Below are 6,142 nucleotides of genomic sequence, written 5' to 3'. Positions count from 1 at the left end.
GCAGAAAAAAAAGTCAGACAGAGATACAATATTTGAATTTATTTGTGAAACTTTTTAATAGTCCATTTCTGTTAGAGGAGTGTGTAGATAGCATATATGTGTTTCTATGTTGTGTCATTTCCAAGACTTGGGAGAGGAGTAAGACATTATTATTTATTATTTTACTTTAAAAAGGGGGATTTGGGAAAAAATGGAGCTCATTGGCTTGTGAAAGCTCCCTAAAGTAATGATAATAATGATTGGTTTGCCTGGAGAAAGTATGAAAGGAAATATTTGTAGGTGGATTTTTATGCAAGCAGTTTGAATGGAGGATAAATCTGTAAGTACGCTGATGTGTAAATGTTTGTGTGTGTTCACTCCCTATCCCCAGACTGTGAAAGGGGTTAATTATTTTGATTCCCTTTCTCACAAAGAAATCCAGTGCTCCTCCAGCTAATACTCTTGAGACTGGTCTGCCACCCCCTACTTACTAATGGAATGGGACACTCCAGACAAAGAGATCCCAGTAAAGGGGGAGGCTGAGGAACAACGTAATCAAACAGTGAGTGACTCTTGTGAAATCCAATCTCGTTCAAAACTAAAACCAGAGATGCAGACTCACTCCCAGAAAACATAGTGGTAGGAGGAGGAAATAGATTCTGTCGAGTGCTAGTTTACACACCATTTTCTACTTCTGACCTTTATAACTGGAAGCAACAAAATCCCAGTTATAGGAAAGACCCAAAGAAAATACATTCTGTTCTTATCTATTATAAGGATGCATAGCCCCACTTGAGCAGACGTTCAGACATTGATGGATGTCCTTTTAACACCAGAGAAACAGAGTCTGGTGGGGGGGGGGGAGTGGAGTGGCAGTTTAAAAAAAGGAGGAGGAGAAGGAGAAGAATTAGGAGAAGAAGAAGAAATGCCCCCCTCATGGAGCTAGAATGGGATCTGAATGATGATGAGGACAATATGAGGCTACAGAATTCTCAGTCTTTTATGGAATCTAAAAATGGAGTTCCCTAAATTAAGACTCTTGGAAAAGTATATGAAATAAGGCAAAAGAAAGATGAGAGTCCTGAGGACTTTTCTTGAAAGTGTTGGAAGAAATGTCCTTCTGGGTTCGGCTCCAAGTGGGGAAAAAGACACTGGAGACATGGAGGCTGCTTGGAAAGATGGTTTTAATGGTGGACATCTTGAGTCCTGAACAGAAAAGGTGATCACATGCTTCAATGTTGGTGGAGAAGAAGAGAAGGGAAGAGAAGCGAGTGAAGAAGGGCTTGCAGGGCTTTTTATAATCTGTTCAGCCCCACCTATCTGTTTCCTGTTCCTGTGTAAGAAATGTATTCTGATTGGTTGCCAGACTCCCATGGGCCCATGCAAGGGCAACCCTCTAGGCTGAGTTTTGAATCCATGTTTGGTTGAGTTCTCAGATGCCATGTGGTCAGTTGAGTAAAGGCTTATATTATCATGCCTTCATTCTCATCCCCCTGGAGCTGATGGGGAGAACTCTTTATTATGTAAAGTGGACTAGTTTGGCCTTCTTAATGGCCCATTGACAAAGTGGGGATGGGCCGGAAGCTGCAGGAATTTACTTTGTGTTTAAAATGTGTTTCTCCCTTTTTCACATCCAGGAAAATATAATATTCTGCCTTTTCAATATTTCCTAGGATATTTCATTTTTCTGGGAGAGGGCTGGGTGATAACTTCCTACAAAAGGATATACCAGGATTTTAGGTAATACCCTGATTTAGATCATGAAGGCTCAGATAATCAGGAAATGATAAAACATGATTTTTATGGGGAAGTCAGCAGAGGATATTAGAAAAAAGTTACATAAAGTTGAAGGAGATCTGTGGAAAGATATTTCAGACTTGGTTGAGATAGCTTACTGGAGGGTAAGAAGAAATGAGAAAGAAATTCAGAAAGCTCGCCGAAATGCTATCTTCCTAGCAGATGACCTTACGCAGGAAAAGGTGGGAGGAAGGGGGACAAAGCGGAAGAGGTGGCGAGGAGTGGGAGTTTAGGGAATCTGAAAGTAGCATGGGCATGGAAGAGGAAAGGACTCCTTGGGACCTCACCAGTGTGCTATATGCGGAAAAGAAGGATATTGGAAGAGGGGATGCCTGGTGGCTATAGCCATGCAAGCAGAAAAAGAAGGGTGAAGAGACCAGGGGCAGGGAGCTGTTGCTCCCCCAACCCACCTCTGTGGAAGTCCAAATTGGGGGATCTAAACATAAGATGTTAACAGATACAGGAGCCAGTAGATATGTTTTCAACATATATTGCTCCTCGGACTACCAATGAAATACCTTTTGTTGGGGCTCCAGGAAAGGCTATAATGTGCCTGAAACAACAAAAGCCCAAATTGCACAGCAGGAGGTGAAAATGTAGGGTATGGCATCTCTACAGGACAGCAGAGACTGTTAGCCTAAGGAGGGAAGCAATCTATTAAAGCCCTCTATTAATAGAAAACAATTGGGATTCTTGGGGATGGCTGGTTTTTGTAGAATTAGGATTCTTAATTTTTGATTTATTGTCAAGCCTCTTTTTGAGGCTGTTAAAGGAGGGTGGGAAAATATTTGAATGGACTGGAGAATACCAACAAGCATTCACACAAATAAAGAGTGAGCTTATGAAAGCACTGGCACTGGGGCTTCCGGACCCCACTAGACCTTTTACCCTCTTTGTACATAAGTGGAAAGGCATTGCTGCAGGAGTTATCACCCAGAAAATTAGCTCATGGAAAAGGCCTGTGGCATATTTTAGTAAGCAAATAGATGGGGTGGCATTGGGATGGCCTGGATGTCTGAGAGCTGTGGCAGCAACTGCCCTGCTAGTTGAGGAAGCCCGAAAGTTAACACTGGAACAACATCTAATAGTCAAAGTCCCACACAGGGTTCAGGAGATTATTGAAGTGAAGGGAGCATTTTGGATGACTGGGGGCCGCCAAGCCAAGTATCAGACTATCCTGCTTGACTCCCCAGCCATACAATTAGAGGTATGCAATACCCTTGATCCAGCTACACTCTTGCCCCAGGTGGATACTGAATTGCATCATGATTGCATACAGGTGGTGGATTCTGCATATGCCAGTAGACCCGATCTTAGTGATCAACCTCTCCCAAATGCTGACTGTGAATGGTTTACAGATGGTAGTAGCTTTATGATGGAAGGTCTGAAAAAGGCAGGATATGCAGTGCTCACACTATGGGAAGTTATAGAAGCCAAACCACTACCAGTAAACACTTCTGCTCAACTGGCTGAGCTGGTAGGTTTAACTAGAGCCTTACCGCTGGCTGTAGGACTAACAGTAAATATTTACACAGATGGCAAATAGGAATCTTGCACACCCATGGAGCTTTATGGAAGGAAAGAGGATTATAAAATGCAAAGGGGTCAACTATTAAGTATGGTCCACAAAATTTTACAATTATTGGAAGCAGTCTGGCAGCCAAATAAGTAGCAGTCATACATGTCAAGGGGCATTCTAAGGAAGACACCCTTTACACGAAAGGGAACCGGGCTGCAGATAGGGCTGCTAAGGAAGCTGCCCTACGACCAGTGACGTGCGGTGAGGTTTATGACTGGTGAGGCACTGACACAGTGCTGGGTTTCAAATATTTTTAGACTTGTGGACTTCAACTCCCAGAATTCCACAGCCAGGCATGCTCAGTTCCAATTTAAAGCGACAGCATTTGTTTTTCTCCTTTGCTCTTTTTCTCTTTCTTTTTCTTTTTCTTCTCCTTCCCCTCCTTCCTCCCTCTCTCCCTTCCTCCCCCTTTCTCAAACACACACACACACACACAGAGAAGTTGGATTGGACTATCTTTCCTACCCCTTCCCTCTCTCACTCACTCTCAAACAAACCAGCCCCACACAAAAGTTGGATTGGATATCTTTTCCAGTGGCTTGAAAGCAGCTCCTCTGCCACCCCCCCTCCCCATTCCCCTGCTGCCTTTCCCAAACACCTCCACCATTGCAAATGCAGCCTGCTGTCTGGGTGGGAAATGCCTGGAACACAATAAAGCCCACCCACCACCTCCTACTGGCAGGCTGGGGTGAGAGGAGAGGCAGAGAAGCCGGAGGGGAGCCAATCTGAGCCTTCCAAAAGAAAGAGGCTGGGGGGAAGTGTGGGTACTACAGCATGGCTCTTTGCCTGGCTTCCTGTCTCCTCCTGTGGTCTCCTCAGTGCTCGCTTGTGCTCTCCCTCCCCAAGTGTAGTTTGATTGCAGGTGGAGCCACGTTGCCTTTTCAAACTTGTAATCAGTGAAGCTGGGCTAGATTTTTATATAGTTTTATCCAGCTGTGTGTGTGAGAGAGAGAAATGAATGGGGGCCTGGGGAGGAAGTCACTACACTTGGGGAGGGAGAGCACCAGTGAGGTTAAGCAGAGTAATCCACGGTGAGGCAGCAACTAGCTCAGCTTTTTCCTTTTACTTTTTTTTTCATGATGAGAGTGGTGAGGCTGTGCCTCACTTGCTTCACCTGACTGCACGTCACTGCCTACGACACTCAGAATGACCAGTTTCCCTAATTCCAATGTCTTCATCCATACCCACTTCCCCACCCTCTTATACACCCGGGGACAGGGCAGGAGCCAAGTTTATTGGAGGCATGGAGGGGAATGATGGGTGGAAGGTAGAGAACAAATTTATTTGTTTAGATACACCTCTAAGGATTCTTTTATAACAAATACATGCTGGCACACATTGGGGGTCAAAAGCACTGGTAGATTTTATGACATGCTGTGTAGAAGGCAAGGGTCTCTATTCCTCTATCTCCAAGCTGTAGCAGATTATCTGATTTGTGCCAGAAATAATCCAAAAGTAGGCAGGCACCTACCCCTATGAGTCCAACTTAACGGCAACTACCCAGGGACAATTTGAGAAATAGACCACTGAATTACCTAGAAAGCAAGGTTTTAAGTATATTTTTGGGACTAGAATGTACCTTCACAGGATGGCCTGAGGCTTTTGCTTGCAGGACTAATAAAAATCATGAAGTAGTAAACATCCTACTGGAAGAAATTATTCCTAGGTTTGGGCTGCCAAATAGTATATCATTTGATTGTGATCCATAGTTCATAGCTAAGTTTGTGTGAACAGTTAAACATCACTTGGAAACTTTACTCAGCCTACCACTTGGCAATTAATCTGATGGAAACAAAAACAACAGCTGGCTAAGGTATGCCAGGACGCTCACCTGTCCCCACCGCAAACTTTGCCACTCAAGTTGTTAGGGCTTCACGTTGCACCTTGAAAATAAATAGGCTTGAGCCTCTTTGAGGCCCTTTTTGGATGACCACATCCCTCCCTAAAGGCAGAGGAGAGGTCTATCCCACTGGTGGGCAAACTGACCTTGTCCCAAAAATGTAAGACAACTCGCTGGGGTTATGAATTTTCCTTCCCGTTATCTGCAGGACTAGATCATCGAGTGCATCCATTTCAGTCTGCAGACTGGGAGCTTGTAAAGACGTGGGGACCGACAACCTCCTTGGATCAGCAGTCGAAGGGACAGTTTCAAGTGCTTCAGACCACCCATTCAGCACTAAAAGTGGAAGGCCTGGCATCTTGGATTGATCACTTCCAGAGTGAAGAAATACCCACGATCTGCCCTTCCTATTCTTGGACTGCGCAGCCTGTGACTTTCTCAGTAGAAAAACTGGACTTGAGTTATTGTTCTTGAAACAAAAGCCTTCGGAACCATAGTTGTGTGAGAGGAGAACTGCGATCTCCCATAGGCATTTTCTCAATTAGAAAATTTCCCCAAAAGGTATTTGTAGCTACCCACACTAGAATTAGGAGTTACCCAATTATTACCACTAGCTGATTGGTGTGTCTGTGTGTGTGAAGGCTAAGAGATTAAGACAAATAGACTTAACAACTGTCATGATGAGACCATATAATTTGTTATGTATCTGTGCCTTTCCCACCCTCCAACATTATGTCCACTTTACCTGGAAGGAACGATTGGAAACCTTAAGGATCTTGAACAATCCAGACAGTACCTGAAGAACTACCAACCCCTTACTTTGTTCTGTGGGCTCCGGTCCCTCAATAATGCCTTATATCATATACAAGCAGTGAAGGAAATCCTAGAAGAAGAAGCTATTCGGATAATGACATCCTAGGCCCTAGGAATGCTTAAAACGACCCTCC

This window comes from Natrix helvetica (assembly GCF_964273705.1).
Source record: "Natrix helvetica genome assembly, chromosome: 1".
Lineage (NCBI taxonomy): Eukaryota > Metazoa > Chordata > Lepidosauria > Squamata > Natricidae > Natrix > Natrix helvetica.
This window is presented reverse-complemented; position numbering follows the sequence as displayed.